Here is a 20102-nt window from a genome sequence, read left to right on the forward strand (position 1 = left end):
TGAGCTGCAATTTGAGCAAAGTGCTAAATACAAAAAAGTAGAGAATTTTTATCTGTAATAAGAAAGGTTGGACAGGATCCTAGCTAGGTAAGGATATCATGATGTTAACATATGAAAACAAGAAGTTAGATGCATGCTGTGGTCTTATATGAACTGCATCATCTCTAGTAAGTAGAAATGGGTTGAAAGTCAGATTCTCTTAACTCCACTTAGCATATTTGGAACCACTAGAAAAAATTACTTCTATGCAGATATAGGTAAAAGGAAAGGTGGAACATGCTAGAAATTTGTAATTGAAAATCTGATGCTTTGGCTCAGGAGGTATTAAAACCTCCGTTCCTAGAAGTGCCCAAGTAAAGGTTGTGTTTATAGTCTTATTGTTAATTTTATTCAATATAACTGAGTGGAAGCTTGAGTTGGAGTTTATCTAAATTCCCTGCCAATACTAAGATTATGCAGTTCTGGTTGAGATTAAGGTCAGTTTATTCTAGAGTAGTTTTGCCAGATTTATCAAGGAAAAATACAGGATACCTGATTAAATCGGAATGTTAGATAAGCAATGAATAATTTTTTAGTATAAATGTATCCAAAATATTTTATCTGGCAGCGATTTTCTAGAGGGCAACATGACATTTTTTCGATAACTCTCTGGCTTGATTTGCACTTTTTCTTAAGGATGTAAGGAATAGTGAATGAAGAAATTACCAGCAGAGCCCAATCTCCTCAGAGACCTGACTTCAGTGGCGTTGTCAAGATTATTAAGTGCTAGAATCCATAGAATCACAAGACTGAAAGAAACCCCTCTGTGACATCTGGGCAATTTCTTCATTTTAGGAGCGAAACGGACTATTTACCTTTTCTCTAAGATGGAACATAATGAAATAGAAAGTTATTTGTCGCACAAAAGAAGTTTATGGAATCTTCTTTATTATAGGTCATTCAAAACCACTATACTATACCTATCCTATTGGTAGGATAAAAGTAATCCTACCAATGCATGAAGGAGTGGAAGGTAGACTATTGCAGGTACCTTTTAATTCTGGAAACCTAATGTTTTGCCCTACCAGAACCACCCCTCCCCCAAGTATTGCATAATCCTTTCCCAAATTTATAAGACTAAGTTCTTCAGCTCATCAGTCCCTGATGTTCCAGTAATTTCACTACAGATAGTTGTGGGGATAATTTAAGCAAGCCCCATAGTCCTCCAATTTCCTTTTCCACAATTTCTCTACAAAATAACTCAAGCATGAGGCACTTTGCAAATGTGACAGCCTAGTTTTCAGCCTCTCCTGTGGTTAGAAACTGTTGTGGCTAGCCTTTGGAGAACTGACTCAAAGTAGGAATCTCTCAAATAGATCGTTTCTTGAGTAACTTACATGAAATGACAATAATGGAGTTGGTGATTACCTGACTGATAATTAATTAGAGTTTTGTGCCCAAAAAGACCATGGATGAAAACCTGGAAAACTCTCTAGTATGCATGATTTTCTCAACATCAGCACTTTTGTAAAACCGGTGTTCATTTGACATTTTATGAAAGAAGCCATAAAAACTAGCTAAATAAACATGTTCTTGTCATAATGAAGGACACCTTTCCAAGAAATGTCCTGCATATTCAGCCTAAGTTTCTTGTCTAGTCCTGTATATCTCCTTCAGACTAGTAGACCTGCTTCATGGAACATGCAGACTAAACAACTTACTATAACCCCAACAATTGTTTGGGCTCCTGGGGTGCTGCTCCTCACCTAAGCACTGGCCCTTTAGACCAGGGGTGTCAAGCTCATTTTCACTGGGGGCCACATAAGCCTCATGGTTGCCTTCAAAGGGCCAAAATAACTTTAGGACTGTACAGATGTAACTACTCCTTAATTTTTAAGGAGTTGAAATTACATTCGGCCCTTTGAAGGCAACCGTGAGGCTGATGTGGCCCCCGGTGAAAATGAGTTTGACACCCCTGCTTTAGGCTGACACTGACATACCACACCTGCCTGGTTTATTCTAGTCACAAAATGGAAACCACCTCAGACTGAACTTTCTTTACAGAGGTTCCTTCGCAGATGGTTGTTGGCTATTAAAAGGTTTCCAGGAAAGTGCAGTCTATACTCTGTTGACATTGGGCCTGGAGCTCACTTTTCTGAGTGTAACTATATCTGCTGTAAGCTCTAATGACCTATGCTTACAAATCTTGCATTTAGAGCTTCCTGAGGCAAATTTCGTGTAAGTCCCTCGATCTTCCTGGCAAAGGTGCTTCTGTGTGTTAGTATTAGGTCCATAATTTGGGGCCTCGGTTGTTCCTCAGTCTGCTCACACTTACTCATTTTCAATCTTATCTGTCAGATGGAGTGGGGGAAATTAGAAAATTCACTAAACTAGATTTCCAAGGTGAATCTAACTCATTGATAAATGAGAGCAATGAATGTTAAAGAGAGCATTTACGATCTGGTTTGGGTGACTTCACTGCCAAATACTTCACTTGGGTTATGCAATCCCGTTATACCAATGCCTAATGAATCATATTCTCCTTGGCTTCCTGGAATCTGAAATGGGAGTAATCGATTTTGAGAACATCTTGCAAAAATACCTGGTTCAAATAATAGAAGTAATTTACATTTAGTCTGGGTCAGTGTGGACCCCTTATTAGATTCTTGGTTAGCATCTGAAGGTCAAGGTCTTAGGTAATCTAGTTGACAACCTGGAATAATCTGAACAAAAGTATTTACCATCTTAAAGCATCCTTGATCTTTCAAGGACACAATAGGAATTCTTACTACAGAGGTGGAAACCTAATTCTGGAAATTAGTTAGGCATGTTTACTTCGATCTTTGTGCAAACTTAAATATTTCAGGAATTTAAGATGCTCTTTGGTTCTGTACACATTTGTACTATATTATATTTCATCAGTATATAATAAAGGCAGAATTGAAAACAGCTGTTAATTATAATACCTTCTTTTTTCATAGTGCTTAGTAAAGAGTTGGGTGTAACCAATAAGCTGGAACTTGAAGGCGGGAGGGCCAGCAGATAGAGAGGTCCCCTGTTCTTTCAGTGTCCTGTGGAAAGGAACACTTGAATAATAGTGCAGCTATTTGCTCCATGGGTTTGGACTCCAGGAGAGGGATTCCAACACTTGTTGCTTTCTTTAAATGGAGCGAATGTGAAAGTGACGTTTTGTAGGAAGAAGTGGACAGTTTGGGCTTAGGTGCTGTTACTTAGTTAGCATTAGAAAACCTGTTGTCCAGCACTTGGAGATCTTTGAGAGTCCCAGTCCCTTGGGGAGTTTAGTTTTGAAGAAAGAGAGTGCTTGGTCCTAGCTAACAAACTGAAAGGAATCCTGAGGAAGGTCCCAAGGCCGTTTCCTAGACAGTTCTATCCAATGTGAAGTAAAAGAGACAAATGGAAATTTGAAGGTTAGTCAAGAGTTACCCACAAATCTATTTAAAACCATCACCATTGTTCAAAATAACATTATTTTGTTAACATTAGAATTATAAGATGTCGTGTATTTCCTGATACTATTTCTATTCAAAACCTGGATAATTAATTAGTACAAAATATTAAGACTTCAGACATTAGCTGAGGCTAATACAAAGTTTACAATGGAATTCCACTCCCACTAAGGAAGTTCTGGAGGAAAAAAGAATCAGAAAACTGAGAATAGGCTAGAATTTGACTCATAGGCAAAAAGAATCAGGGGTTTTAACAGAGTATGGGGTTGATAAATGGTTCCAAATGATGGTCAGGTGTGTGTGCAGAGGTCACCAAGTAGTGTGTACCTCAGCAGAGCCCAGGAGATTGTTAATGTATTGTTTTCTTTTAAAAAGATTTGTCTCAGGAGTAGTAAGAGGCTTAGCTTGGAAGTACCCCGAGGATATAGGGAACTAGGGTAGGTTGGGATGACTCAGAGCATCTTTATCTGACACAGCTCATTCTTGAACTGCAGTAGTATTGACAATGAAAGAGGAACAAAAATAAGATAAACATAGCAATGATAAAGTGATAAATTACCTATGCACATAAATTTGAGTTTTGAAAGTTAAGTGATCCAAATTATTGATAAAAGTATCATTTAAAACACTTCAAATGTTATATGTATGAATAAAAGACTCAAGAGTCTGATTCTTCAGGAGCTATTTAGCTGTCCCCCTCCAAATGAAATAAAACCCGTACCTTTAGGGTACAAGCTATGAATCATCTACAGAACCTATCCTTTAGGCTAGGGCTTAATAAATACTTGCCCAGTTAGTAGAATCACAAAGAACAGACCTAACACTGAGAAATTGCATACCCTCTTCCTGCCTCAAATATCCCTGTTTCTTTATTGTAAACTCATGTTGTTGATTAGATGATAGATATAAAAATTATAGACACCATGTCTTTTCACATAAAGTTACTTCGATTTTAAGATGTCACTGTCAAAATCAGAATTGTCTTTTGCCATCCTTTTAAAGACAGACTTAAAAAAATCTTTTGATGAAAAATGTACAATAATCTTATTTTCTTTAAAATTTCAGCAAGTGTCACCTGCATTGGATATGTTTACTAAACCTGAACTTTCAGAATGGTAGTAGGATACACTTTAATTGGATCAATAGAAGTAATTCTCCAAAGAGTATACTCTGGCCAGTTTACAGACACCAATTCAGGATTTACAGAGAGAAAAAATAAAAGTCTGACAGTGATGTCTTCTCTTAATGCTTAGTAGAGAAAGACAGGAATGAAGAAGCTTTAGTGGTTCCTTTGGATGACAATTGATTTTTTCCCCCTTTGGTTGGGATAAACTTATAATCCTACATCATTTTATGTACTTTTCTTCAGTGTTCCAAGATCATAGCATTACAGTGAAATGCCCACCAGAGACAGCTCATTCTGCGATTTCTGTAGCAATGGTAAGCAGTGGTAGATTAATGAAATTGACAGATAATGCAGTGTAATTTGTTCATTCTGTAAACAATTTTAGCATTCTTTGAGAGTACACATTTTTAACTGATTTTTGTTTTGAGATTTTTTTTTTTGTAATAGTTGGTTTTAACCAGCACTAACATAACAAGTTGGAGAGGCACGATATCCATCTGTTACATTCTATGATTCAGTAGTCTTGTTTAGTTGTTTGCTTTTGAACTTTTCTATATAGCTGGGTCTTATCCGGTAGAAGTGCAGGTAGACAATTGACTACTCAGAGGAGAAGCAAGCAACCAAAAGAATAGAAGTAAATGGCTTCAATAATCTGTACACTAGGTAACCAACCTCCTAATTTTTGAGCATTGATTGGATTTACAGGTCATGAAATGGAGTCTTGTAAGGTTTTTCTGTATAAGCCTCAACTTAATTTTGCTTCCCAGTTTAAAAAAGAAAACACCTTGTGAAGTTTAGAATCCACATACTAAGAACACACCCCAGGGGTGACTTAGCTGAGTCAGCATGGTGCTTGTTAGATATGGTCGCCTCCACACCTAAGACCTAAGTCTCTCTACAGGTCTGAGGATAAAGAATTTTGTTCTATGGGTCATTCATGGGCTGACTTAGGTCAACACACTTCTTTGCTTTGCACTAAGATAGATAAATCATGTTTTCTGTGAATTTCTTAGTTTTCTACAGTATTTCATTAACCAGGAAAATATTAATTTAGTATTGGTTTTGCTTTAATTTTAATGCTTATTTTTTGTGACAGTTGTGTCATGACAGGTGGTGATTCCCCTGACTCAGTAGGTGTTCACCAGTAAGTGTTGACTACGTAGCCTTATCTGTACTGCCATCTAGAAGAGCTACTCACACACAGTATGTGGTTTCATGTTCTGTCCCCCAACCAGACTGTGAGGCAGGGACTGCGCCGTTCATTTCTGCATCACACAACCTGCTCTGTAGTTGGGGTGTGAATACATAGGACACGATAATCACAGACTTAGGGAAAGCTTTTTGGCTTTAGTCACAGCCGAGTTTTGTTTTTGGATTTACCATATTCAAGCCATATAACCATGGGTACTCATTGAATCTAATCCAACTTATTAAATTCTTACTTGGGTAGGGTGAAGAATTACGTGTAGTGATGTAAGTAAATTTCTAATAACAGTCTGTGGCATATAAATTTTAAATGAATTGCAGATAGTAACATCTGTTATTCAGCTGTTGTTTCTGGGTTGTTATGTGAATGACTTCTAGGCTCTTCATGGTAAAAGTCATCCTTTTTGTCAAAAGAGTTATATCAATGAGTATACATATTTCCAGCATTTACAATCCAAGAGTAACATCTGATATGTGTTTTAATATATGCAATTATGAAAACTTAGTACAATCAGAACACATACATGCTACCTTAAATATTATTTGAAAAGAATGGGAGTATAACAAATAAATAAACTAGGTAAAGGTGCTATTGAAATATTACAGTGAAAATTTAGTTCCATTGATTATTGGCTGAACTATCCGATGCTAAAAATACTAGCAAATATTTTAATGCTGATGGAACTAATTGATACATCAACTTATTCAATGGATCATCAGCTGATGTGATTAAATATGCAAGACATAAGTTATATTTAAAAATGTCTACTGATTCTATATGCTTCATTTAATGCATTAGCATAAAAAGCACATTTTTTAATTTGAGTGTAACAGTAGGAAACTGTTTAAGTAGGTCACTCATAATTGAACTTGATATACTGTGTTTGTTTATTTTTTTTGTTCTAGTCACCAGACATTTTGGTTGGGTAGTTATGACAAATAATGAAACTCAAGGTCTGCATGCCTTTACCTATAGTTGTGGTCTTAACAGGAGAAAATACTGATACCATAGAGAATTCAGAAAATAACCTGATTTGCCAAATGCATGGCTATTGTGCACCAAGAAAGGAAAATTAATGAGAGTAAGAGACATTGTAAATCATTTTAGGAGAAATATAAACAGAAGTGATAGAGACAGGAAAGGTTCTAGAATTGTTCACGGATAGTCTTCAGAAAGAATCTGGAAGTAGTCAAAGTAAGTGTTAGAGAATTCGATTTTTAAATCACATCTCTCACACATGCCTTTCCCCCATTGGATACCCACTTTATCCACAAGGAAGTGTTCCTTGGGAGAGATCTTTTGCCCACAAAATCAATGAATGACAATGGTGTCAAAATTAGTAAGTGGTAACAATAATAATAGGTCACATTTATTGAGCACGCACTATATTCCAGGTACCATGTAAGTACTTTTCATGTTTATTTATTAGTTATGTGCCTCCTTAGTCTTGACTACTTAAACCCTAAAGACATAACATAAAAAAGAAGAAGAAAGGGTGGAAATCAGTGTCCTCATGGAGCTTATATTTTATTGGGGGAAGGTAGATAACATCATGTCATTTTAACCTTTTCAACTTTTGTTGGCTCCAGTATTATCTCCATCTACCATTAAAGAAATTGAGACATGGAGAAGTGCAGTAATTTGCTTTCAGTCATATGGCTAGATAACACCCTACAATATCTTGGTCTACCAAGCTATTCTGCTTTTCCTAGTATACTGCTTCTTAATTTCTTCAGAAAACTCAAGCTATCTGCCTGCTAGCATTTGTACCCACGTAGTATACCTTCACGATTATAATACAGATGAATTCTCTGTATACCACTCTGGGGAGAGCCCCCCTCCATTTGTACCTTGGATCCCTTTCTTCTTGTCTAGTCAAGGACCTTGTTCTAGCAATTTTCTCCATTTATCTTCTGCATTAGTTTTTCTTCTCTACTGAGTCATTCCCAATCAGAGGACATACATGTTATTATCCCTTATTACTGAAATCAATCAGTCCATCTCTCTCTCCCCCCTTCCCTGCTTTTCTCTCCCCCTTCAGTTTCTGACCTGTTTATCTCCTCTTTGTTCAAAGTGAAATACTTCACGAGCTAGCTATACTGACTTTATCTAATTGTACTTCAATTTTTTTTCTTAAAACCATTGTATTTAGACTACTTTTCCCCTTTTCTCCACTGAAATTTCCTTGTCTACGTCGAAGGGATTCCATATTGCTAAACCCATCAGTCATTTGTTCCTATTAACTTATTAATAGTTTACACAAATAACAACACTTTTCTCCTTGAATTCTTTCTATATTTACCTTCCAGTTGACCCCATTATTCTTTTTTATTTTACCAATAGGTTCCTCTCAACCCCCTTCATCAGTGTTTCCTCATCTAGTCACTCTTCTAATGACAGAATAATGCAGAGCCCAGTGCTTGATAATGTCTGTTTTGCTATATTCACCTATTTAGTGATTTCATCTAGTTTTGGGTTTTAAATACTTTTTATACAATATCTGATAGATTACATCATTGTACTCAGTCATTCATCCCCTGTGTCCCTGTAACAAGACTGCATTCTTTTCTCCTGCAGTGTGACTAGCACTGAACATTGTCTCCCTGTAGGTGGAGTATATGTCCTTTCTCTGGCTTGATAATGTGATTGACTGGGTTAGGCCAAAGAAATGTGAATGGAAGCAACAATAGGCGAGTTTTAAGCAGAAACATTTTGTGTAAACAATTTGCACTCTTGTGTTTTTCATAAAAAATAAGATTAGTATATCCTTCTGCCAGGATGCTGAAGGAGAAAACAGAAACAGAAGTGCAGCATGAAGCCCATAAAGCTATCAAGAAGTAATGTGAGTGAGAAATAAATATTTGTTGTTTTAACCCAATGAGGTTTGGGGCACAGGGTTGTCACTGTAGCAGAGCTCCCTAATTCCTATCTTTAGCTGAAACTTTCTTTTCTCCCCACCTACACATTCAAACATTTACTCAGCATTTTTTAATAGGATGACTAATAGACGTCTCAAACTTAACATATCCAAAAACAAATTCCTGCCCTTTCCTCAGCATTTTCCCAGCCCCTCTCCCATGGATACCACCCTTTCACTTGTTCAGGCTGAAACATGAGCTTATCCTTGATTCTTCTCTTTATCATCACCCCCACCTTCCAATCAAGAAACACTGTTAGCTCTACTTTGAAAGTGTATTCATAATCCTGCCACTTCTTAACTATCCTAGTCTAAACCACAATTATTTATTTCCTGGGTTTAAAAGAACCCCCTTCGTTCTATCTTTATTCCTCAACTTTTCACAGAGCAGTATAGTGTGAGATTGTCATTCTTTTGCCCTTACTATTCATTAGCTCCGCATCTCATTCAGAAGTAGACAAAAATCTTTAAAATGACAAAGACACTAATTTGAATTAAAGGGGCCAGAGATGGGATGAAATGAAGGAAAACTGTCAGGCTCCTTGGATTTGACAGGATGATATGATTAAGTTATTCTCCTGCTAAGGGGCAGTATTCTTCAAGAAGAAGGAAAAATGTCCCAAAAGTATTTCAGAGATGGGCTACTGCCTTGGTTTCAACAGACCAAATGACCTTCAGTCCAAGCCCTGGGGCAAGGACCACCCTGGATAACCTTAGGGCAGACCGTGGAGACAGGATTACTACGGCTCCAGTGTGGGCCCTCAGGGCAGAGCATCAAATCAAAGAGGATTATTCTAGAGCTTTAAAATCTGCTGGAATCACCTTGCTAGGTTTTAGACTTTCTTGGAACCCATCTTCCCTTGTCTTCATTATTATTTCTTTCTTTTAGAGTGAGAATATCTATCCAATATCTGTCCCACAATTATATTTGGAAAGTACATAACTTGTCTGATTTTACAGTTTTACAGCCAGAGAGGAATTTTGCTTCAGGATAAGTTACAACTCAAGTTTCATTCATATGTGATTTAGGGGATCTTTAGATAAAACTTCAGACTGAAGACTTTAGAGTTGATAGTAGAACAGTTTAAGACTTGTGGGCTGTTTGGTTGGAATGAATATATACTTCATGTGAGAAGGACATAAATTTGGGGGGGGCCAGGTACAGAATAGACTGAATTTTCATATTTCCCCCAAATCCGTGTGTTGAAACATTAACCCCAATATGACAGTGTTGGGGTTGGGTGCCTTTGGGAGGTTAATGACCTTTTGATGGCGTCATCAGGGTGGGGCCTCCCTGATGGGATTAAGATACTTTTGAGAAGAGGAGAGACCACAGTAGACACACTGAGGATAGGCCTAAAAGAGGACTCCCACCAGAAAGTGAGACAGCCAGCACCTAGTTCTTGGACTTTCCAGCCTCCAGAACTGTGAGAAATCAATGCCTTACCTTAAGCCACCTAATTTATGGTGTTGTGTTATAAGCTAAGACATATATTTTCTTAAACTATAATGAAACGCTACATCATCTTCTAGTCACCAAAATGTTTTTCAGACTTTGTTCTTACCTTGCCTGAGGATAAACTTCAGGAAAATATCACTTCCAAATCAGTGTATTTTGACACATTAAGCAGAGGGTCCTGGAAACTCTTGATGTTTAATCATGTAGACATCAAGTAAGCTACTACATAACCTTTTTTTTCAGACTAGCAGATGGATATCCTTGTGCATTGGAACAAGTATCTTTTAATGGTAGGGTAATTATATTAAAAATTTATGGTTTTTCCCCCTTGGAGTAAATTTTCCAAAAAAAAAATTCTTATTGCCATAAAATGCATTTTTAAGATAGTTTAGCATCTTTAGTTCTATATAGGACTCCCTTTTCTTCATGGCTAAGCTTACTAACACATATATGCATCATATTCACTCTAGACAATGAAGCAGTCTTTCCGTACCTTTAAAATATTTGTATTTAATATGCATCCAGTGGAAGAGCAAAATGCTAAGAGGAAATTGGGGTGTCAACTTAAAAATAAGGTTGACTAAGGCTACCCTACTGTGATTTGTTACAGATTATTTGTTTTAATGTGAAGGTTAAAAAAAGGAAGACAGTGTATAGTACTTAATTTTAAACTAGCAATTGTATGGTGCTCAGGAAAAACCCTGGATCTGTGGGATAGAATTCTTGGAGATCCTCTTCTGCTTTGCTAGAGGAAGTGAAGGGTGAGGTTTACCATCTTTACTGAGTTGCTCCTGGTGCAAGAAGTCCAAGGGCTTGTTTAATTGCACCATCTTCAGCTGCTGAAATGAATTGGCTGAAGAAAGGAGGCAGGAATCCAAGAAGCATTATTTTCACAGGTAGGCACAGGTAACTGGGTTCTTGGTGATGGGGACAAAGAATTGAACTGAACACACAGAGTTTATAGCAAAGAACATGGAAGCAGGCCAACTCCAAGCAGAGATTGACCTCATGGACTAGAGGGATTCTATTCTTATAGGGTGGATATTTCCTGGATAATTTTGGCAGGCTTTTATTGCGCATGTACAAGTAGTTGTATTACTTTAAAGCTACTGCACATGTGGTCTCCCATGACTTTCCTTGATTGGCCACTGGGGAAGGGGTCATACAATGTTACCGAATGGACCTCCGCTTCTCTTGGGGTCCCCCTGTACTAGGCTCACCTTGACTGCCACCAGGGAATTACAGTTCTCAATGTCAGAGATTGGTGAAAAGGAATTATTTATTCAAAAGTTATACAGAGTTAAGAGTAATGACTTAATGTCTTCATTAAAATCCCAAATTCCCTTAAAACACCCACAAACACAAACAGTCCTTCCTTTCCCCCTTTTTCTGGTCCAGGGTACCATATCTCAGGAAACGAAATAGAGGTCCGTGGCTCAGGTAGTCCCCAGTTCTTCCCAGTAGATCGTGCTTGGCTGGTAGGCCTCCCTTGGGTCCCAGCACCATCAGCTGTGCCATAGGGATCTCTAGTTCTTAATCCAAAACCACATTGTACCTTCTCATGGCCCACCAGTAAGAGTCCTTTCACCCCTTTCCTTCCCGCAGCTTCTCTCCTGCATTCTTCCAAACTGCTAAGAGAGAGCTCTGCATAGCTGCTACATCTTGCTTTCTGGCTTCCTAAGCTGCATGTCAAAGGGAGACCCAAAGCCACGTGGTTCTCCCCTGACAAAGCCGCATGGTCGTTGTCATGGCTGCCGCTCCTGGGTTTAAATCCCAGTGCCAATCTTCATCTACTGCCCCATTTCCAAATCCTCCCACAATCTGCTATACCTGCCAGCATTCCCATATTTTTCCAGCTTCTCTGGGCTGCCATACTAAGTCCGGGCAGGTGTGGCCCTGTGGTGTGGAGCCAGTCATCTCCAAGCTCTTACGCAGGCTCTGCAACCAGGGCAAGTTGCCTGCCCGTTACATCCTGGGTGGAAGTCACTCCCATCTCCCTGGCTCAAAGCATGGAGACAGCTATTTAACATATCCATGAAACTGGTCAAAAGTTATAGATATGTTAAATGACTGTTCCAGGGGTTATTTGCAAAACTGTTGCTATGCAAAACAACTCTCAGTGGCCCTGCTCCATGTATCCTATCCCCTAGTTCAGACTTGTGTGGGTGAGGACATCCCATATTTTTAATATTTCCTGGACATCCTGAGTTCTAGACCCCATTACAAATCCTTCTTTGGGGGCCCCTCTGGCTGAACCCTCTTACATTATTAGTTACTCTTTTATCTTTCTTCTCTGTAACTAACCAGTCACCAGATTTCAGGAGCAGTTAATGTTTCTTGATCTTTTCCCCTTCTCTTCATTCCCATTGCCAATACCTTAAACTCTTAACCACTTTGTGGGAGTTCACTTCGGTGCTCATCCTGCTTCTGGGTCTGCCCCTTTTCGTGTTGTGCATACAGTTATCTTTCTGTAGCACTTATACATTATCAGACTCCTCTCCAGCTGGAGATTTTGTAGTGGCCCTTCTCGACCAGCAGGATCTGGTCCAAACACCCTAACAGGAGATGGCGAAATGAGTCCCCAGAAGTTGTTTTTGTGGTCATGGTCATGACTACATTGCTATTTTATACACATGCAAATTCTTTTAAAAGCATCTTCTCTCTTCCCACTGCCCCTCAGATTTCCTAATGCTGCAAGCATGAGCTTTTGTCTTTCCGGCAGATAATCCTTCACTGCCCCACACTCTTAGCATCAGGGCATGTGCTTTCAACCTGTCTGTCATTGTCTATTGTCAGGTTTCTCCAAAAGGGCGTAAATGTAAGCTTTGTGAGATAAGAATAGTATGTATGTCTTATTCACCGTTTTATCTCTGGAGCACAGGAAAATTCCTTACACACAAAAAATACATGCTCAGATAAATGTTTTCAAATTTAAATATTCTACAATCTTTTACAAAATTGCCAGTTATGGTCATATGGGAGAAACTCCCAGAAACTCGGTTCTTCTCACCAATGCAGTAAAGAATTATAGACCAGTGAGTGTCTTATGGTGCAAACGGGGTGTATTGGTGATGTGTTTTTGTGGAAGAGAATGGGTCTTGCTGAGTTAGGGGAGAAAGGTAAGAGCAGGGGTGGCAAGAGCAAGAGCCTTTGTTCTGAGAACTTACATAGTTGGCAGGAGGGGGGCAGCGGAAGAAGTTACATTGACTGACAGGTAAAGGTGGTGCCAGCTTTCCAGGATGGGACGAGAATACCCAAAGGTATTAATGGACTTCTCCCTGTAGGCACTGTGGGCTTTCGGGCCTTTCAGGCCTTGGGATGAAAGCACAGTTTCAAAGGCTTTCTTTCCAAGATAATGGAAATGATATGTAGAATTTCAAGGGCTGCTGAGTCAGTGGGTGAGACATATATCCCTCTTCCTCCCTGCCTTTGTTCCCCTCTGGCTGCTCATTTTACCATAACAGTCTCACCTTTTGATGGGAACTTGGAAATAATATTGACCATTGTCCTGCCTATTATTTGAATTTTCCACTGTTATCAAGCCTCTTTCAAACACCTCACATAACAGGGATCTCACTACTTCCCAAGGAAGGCTGTTTCCTTATAAGACAGCTTTAATATTTATAATCCTCTTCATGTTGAGCCAAAATCTACCTCTAAAGTTCTATTATAACTTGTCTTATTTTTGCCCCATTGAACCTCATCTACTGTTCTTGCAGACATCATAAATAATGGAAGGTTTTTGGTCTCTATGTATCTTGCTGGTATCACAGCTATTATTTTGTATGTGGGGGAAAAAAGACATTCAGGAGCTTCCTAATATACATCCATACCTAATGCAAGGGGTTCTTCACTGCAGTATTGCCCAATTAGACAAAAGCATTTACACAACATATTTATCACTGAACAGTAAAATATTATGCTAATAAAAGTAGTGCACAGTAATGTGCATTATACTTCAGGGAAATATAAAATTTTGAAAACTGGGCATTATGCTTTCCGTAATGAAAGATTTAAAGTTGTCCTAAAATACAATGACTTTCTGCATTTGCATTAGAACACCAAACTGAATAGAAATGATTCTTTTAACAATATATAACTAAAATGCTAAAATTTGGCTTCATAAAGCCTGATGCTCTGGTTTGCAAAATTCAGTTTTATAAGGTATGTTTTTCATAACATACTGGAAGTCATATTTGTACCTCCCTATGAAGAATATAACATCTTTTTTAAGTCATTATCTTAAATAATATTAAAGAATCTGGTTAACCAGATTCTCAAACTTGAAGTTTAAGTATCAGTCAGTGACACATATATTGTTTACAGTTGCAGTAATTATATAGTTGAGGTATCGAAACAATACTAAAATTTATAGAAACCTAATTTTATTTCAAAGCCATGGAAGCATCAGTTATCTATTTGAAAAATTGAATAGTGCATCTTTATTTATATTGCAAAGTAAATGTAAACTGTCTTTGGATATAGTTCCTTATGTTTCTGATTAATGACTTGCTGTGTGAATTGAGTGGTGAAAATGAAAATTTTACATTTAGTTAAACTTCTGATATATTTAAATTGTTTCTATTTTGTAGTCGGGATCGGCCCTAGGAAAAATGGTTCCTTTGCCACAAGCAGGTTTATAATCAGCTACCACCGTTACCTACCAACAGTAAGAGTGGAGGTAACCACTAGTTGTATGACCACACTAGAACACAGGAATAGTGCTGAATGTAGTCAGACAGGGAGTTAGTATAATTTCTCCGACTTTGAATAAAAGGTCAGGCAAATTGAAAATCCAACACAGAGTCATGAATGCGTTATGAGTGTATTGCTGCCAAGGCAAGTAAGGAAGATGATATTTTCCAAGAGAATCACTTGTAAAAATGGCAAGCCCCTTCCTACAACGGAATAATGGCTATTTTAAGTATTGAAATCATTAAAAGGGTGAACATCTTGACTGAAAACTAAACACTGCAAGCATAAAATAACCAATTCTGGATCTGATTTTCTAGAAGGAAACTGTTAATGGGCTGTCCATGAATTCCTAAAAATGTGGAGACTGAGAGCAAAAATCCAGGTTAGCTCTGTGTTTGGACAGTACGATTTGAACATCTGAAACCTAAACAACTTGCACAAGTTGCTGGAAATAAATAATAAATCTCTGTGAGGTTAGAGATCAGGTACTGGACTGTGGCCACTCCACTCAAACACCTAACGTAGCTGACTATTCTGTTCTTTGGCATTTAAGTGAAAGAAAAAAAAACTTTATTGTTTTTAATTTTTTTCATTTTAGCACTTCTGAAATCAAAATTATCTGATAATCTCTCTATATTTAATGTGGCAGTATTTTCTTTTTAAATCTTTACATCAATGATATTAAATTGATAGCATCTAATTAACAAAACAAGCAAATGAGCAAATACAGAAGCAAAGACTTGGAAATGAAGAACAACTTTCAGTGACCAGAGGGGAGAGGGGAGAGGGATAACGGGAAAGAAGGGGAAGGGGCAAGCAAAGGAACACAAACAGATGACTCATGGGCACAGGCAATGTGGGGGTATTGAGTGTGGGAGTGGGGGGCGGGGTAAGGGAGAGCAGTGGGGGAAAGGAGGGACAACTGTACCTGAATAACAATTAAAAAATGGATAGCATCTAAACAAAGAGGAAACTAGGAAATACTCATTGCCTTAGTATATACACTTAAAAATCCGAAAATGCTAAATAATTCTGACATAGTAGCAGTTTGAGAAGAGAAACTGGTCTGGAAAAGTAATCTTTTCGGATCACTTCAGTTCAGTCGTGAGGCTGACCCGAGTGTGTTGTCATTGGCCATGTGTTTAATTTCACACTACTTTCCGTCTTCCCCAATATACAGCCAGAGTTTGAATTACCTTCCTCACGGAACTGGAATATTTGCTTAAGTAAAACTTGGACAGAGACTCCCTTTGTTGCTGGTGTCATCAGTCATTTGTCTGTTTTGTGTGTGTATGTGATGACTGCACTCAAGCAATTAAAGTAGCTGACTACTCTTTATGGCATTTTTTTAAGTGAAAAAAATACATTGTATTGTTTCAGAATTTTCCATGTCAGCATTTCAGAATCAGAATTATCTGACAGCCAGCATATATACTTAATGTGGCAGTGTTTTCTTTTTAAATCTCTAAATAAATGTTCTTAAATTGCATATAAGTTTATATATACACACATGTGTGGATGCAACTTTGTATATAAATGATATTTGAATTGTCTGATGGTTCCATCTTTGGTTTATCTAATTGAAGCTTTGGGTTTCCACCTAAGAGACCATATAGAACATACACTCCACACCTGCCTTGTGCTGTATCTCTTGCCTCTTAAGTTCATAGACTTGGCAAGGGTTGGGAGATTACTATGTAAGCGCATATCAAGTATATTTAAATAGGGGCTAAATTTGGCTGAATAATGATCATATTCATGAGCTCTGATAGAAGCAATACGAGAGGCCTCACTTAATGCATGACAATTTAAATGTTGTAGTCCTCTGGAAAATATATTAAAGAAAAATGTTAAGACCAACTAGACCACTGGGGTTACCATTAGTAGGGAGAGGATTCTACCTTGAGTCTGCTCTAAGACCATCTGACATAAAGACAACACACACACACACACAAAATAAAAAAGAATGGGAAATGTCTTCCCTTCCCTCTTTATGAAGTTATATCCTTTATAGAAAGGGAAATTGAAACAGTCAGTTTATATATACGGGGTGGGCAAAAGTATGTTTCCCTTTAACTGATATGACAATTGAAACTGTATAACTCTCCTTGTACTCCTCCATTCCCTTGTCTTCTCTATTATGGCCCTATAGCTGGAAATCTATCTTGACTTAACTCTATCAGAATGTATTCACTCAGCAAACATTTATTGAGAACTTTTATTTATAAGATACACCATAGATGTTAGGAATTCAAATATGAATGAAAGAGTCCCTATTCTCAATAAGTTTATGATTAAATGGAAAAAAATCAGAGGGTCAGCATTGTTAATAAAGTGTAGTGCACACAATTATATAGCTAAGAGCCCTTTTGTTCTTCTCTCCTGGACACTGTATTCCTCTGTTACCTGTTGTATTCCTACTCCTATGAAACCTCTTATAAACCATTTATTCTTAGACTACAATAATTGTTATTATCCTTATTTACATACGATGAAAATGAAGCTAAAAGAGTTTGCATCCTGCCCATGGTCACATACTAATTGCAGAGCTGAGACCAGAATTTCCTGGGTCTACGTCCAGGATCAACCATGTTCACGTGGTTATTTGTAGTCTTGCAAAAGTGTTTTAAAAGATACAGACAATAGATGAATAGATGACAGTTGTGATTAAAGAGATCAGTAAAGTGCCTTAATGGATGATGAAATTTTTAGGTCTCTTATAATTCACTCTTCTCAAAAAATTCTGACCTATAGTTAGAATTTCTGATTTCTCCTGGGCTCTCTTGATTTTTAATCCCTAATACATCCAAAGGTCTGAGAAGGGCGTAACAAAAAGCAATTCATCATACTGGCCAGCAGAGATCCATTATTTCCCTGAAGCAAAGCAATGAACCTTTGAGTTTCAAACATCTAGGATATTGAGTCTAAACATTCAAATTTCAGACATAAAACTAAAAGGAACTAAGAGCCCTCGGAAAATGCATTTTCAACTGTAATTCTTTTCACAATTTCTTAGTAAGAAACAGTAGTGCCATAACACATCCAGGAACAGTTCAGCTCTCTCCCCTGTCCTGGGACAAGGAGGACACAGTAGGAGTGATTGGCCAATTAAAGCAATATAATCTATACATGGAAGGAAGAGGAGACTGTGTGTTTAGTAAAGGCCATTTCTAATGTGCATCTGGAATTTGTGCCAGCTCTTTAATGGACACCTTGGCAGCAGGGAAACAGCAGGAAACTATACTGCACTCCAGATGCTGCCATTTAGGTGGCCCCCTGCTACTGGTTCTGCTGACAAGCCAGTTGAACACATAGAAGCAAGGGCTATTTTTTAGGGAGCTCTGGCTTCTGCTGTCACAGCATCCTTTTGAAAGTTTTTCCTACTCACTTAGAAGACTCTGATTGAGGAAGAGCTGAGGCCTTGCTAAGAGAACACTTAGCTTGCTCTGTAAGTAACTCACCTGCCTTCCAAGCAGTTTTCTTGTGTTTGATTTGCAGCCAGCTTGAGTGACTGAGAAATTAAGCCAGAGTGGTTGTAAGGGTCAAAACAAGGAAGAAATATCTAGGAGGCCCTGTTGGAAGACATATTTTACTGTAATTTGCTACCATTTACACTCACCAGTGTGATTCTGAGTTTTCTCCTCGGCGTCTGAACACATCAAAACCCTTTTTTCATATTTTTTCTTTGTTTCTCTCTGCTGAATTTTGAGGAATTTCTTCTTGGTTACCCTCTTTTTCACTAACTCTCTCTTTTTTGTTGTTGTTATTTAGTTTTTATTTCATAATCATGAACCTAACTCTGCAAACCAGCTAGACTTGGAAGGGGTAGGGAAAACATGGAACCAAATGAACTGCAGAGAGAGCACGAAGATTATAGAACATTTCAAGCAGATGGAGGTGAAGGGGTGCTCTCTTGAGCTACAGAAGGAATGGTCTGGTGGTGAAGATAAAGCATAAGTCAAATGTATTATAGTGCTCCATGGCTATGACAACATCCATGCCATTTGTCACCTGGCCGAAGACCACATGCTTGCTATCCAGCCACTCAGTCTCGGCAGTGCAGATGAAAAACTGGGAACCGTTTGTGTTGAGTCCAGCATTTGCCATGGACAAGATGCCAGGACCTGTGTGCTTCAGAACGAAATTGTCATCATCAAATTTCTCCCCATAGATGGACTTGCCGCCTGTGCCATTGTGGCATGTGAAGTCACCACCCTGGCACATAAATCCCGGAATAATTCTGTGAAAGCAGGAGCCTTTATAGCCAAATCCTTTCTCCCCAGTGCTCAGAGCACAAAAGTTTTCTGCTGTTTTTGGAACTTTGTCTGCAAACAGCTTGAAGGAGATGCGACCCAAAGGCTCACCGTGGGCAGCGATGTCGAAAAACACGGTGGGGTTGATCATGGCTGGACGCTGAAAGGTCCGAGGCCGGAGCAGTGTCTGCAAGGCGGGCCTAACTCTCTCTTTAGTTGTGACTTACTGCCATTAAGTGCATTTGCTGTATTTTTAATTTTAATATTTATAGAAATTCTTGTTGTTTTTTTCTTTTATAAAATTTAATTTAATTTTATTATTTTGTATTTTTCCATTGTCATTTAGTCCCCTTATACGCCCCTCCCCCCAGCAATCACCACCATTGCCCATGCACATGAATCCTTTTTTCTTTTTGCTCAATCCCTCTCTTTTCCCTCCTCTCCCCACCTTAGGTGTCATCCTGCTCTCTATGAGTCTGTCTTTGTTTTCCTTGTTAGTTTGTTCATTAGATTCCACATGAGTGAAATCATACAGTATTTGTCTTTCTCTGACTGGCTTATTTCACTTACCATAACGTTCTCCATGTCTATCCATACTGTCGCAAAGAGTACATTTTTCTTTTTTACAGCCAAGTAGTATTCCGATGTGTAAATGCCCCATAGTTGTTTTATCCACTCATCTGCTGATGGACACGCAGGCTGCTTCCGCAACTTGTACTTGTAAATAACACTGCAATGAACATAGAGGTTCTTATGTTCTTTTGAATTACCGTTTGGGGTTCCTTCAGGTACATTCCTAGAAGTGGAATTGCTAAGTCAAAAGGCAGATCCATTTTTAATTTTTTGAGGTATCTCCATACTGCTTTCCACGGTGACTGCAGTAATCTGCATTCCCACCAACAGTCAACACATTGCTCATAGCAGTATTTTATCAGATATATCTCCCTAGGCAAGGGAAACAAAAGGGACTCTATCACACTAAATGGGACTATATTACAC

The 20102-nt window shown here is 38.3% G+C and overlaps 1 protein-coding gene and 1 pseudogene across 2 annotated transcripts in view; one reads left to right on the forward strand and one right to left on the reverse strand.

The window, feature by feature from the left end:
- COX7B2 (cytochrome c oxidase subunit 7B2) overlaps positions 1-20102 on the forward strand; it is a 96982-nt gene that overhangs the window by 63631 nt on the left and 13249 nt on the right. The gene's annotated exons all lie outside the window — the stretch shown is intronic.
- Positions 18769-19254, reverse strand: LOC112316776 (peptidyl-prolyl cis-trans isomerase A pseudogene; annotated as a pseudogene).

Source organism: Desmodus rotundus, chromosome 4 (genome assembly GCF_022682495.2).
Source record: "Desmodus rotundus isolate HL8 chromosome 4, HLdesRot8A.1, whole genome shotgun sequence".
Classification (NCBI taxonomy): domain Eukaryota; kingdom Metazoa; phylum Chordata; class Mammalia; order Chiroptera; family Phyllostomidae; genus Desmodus; species Desmodus rotundus.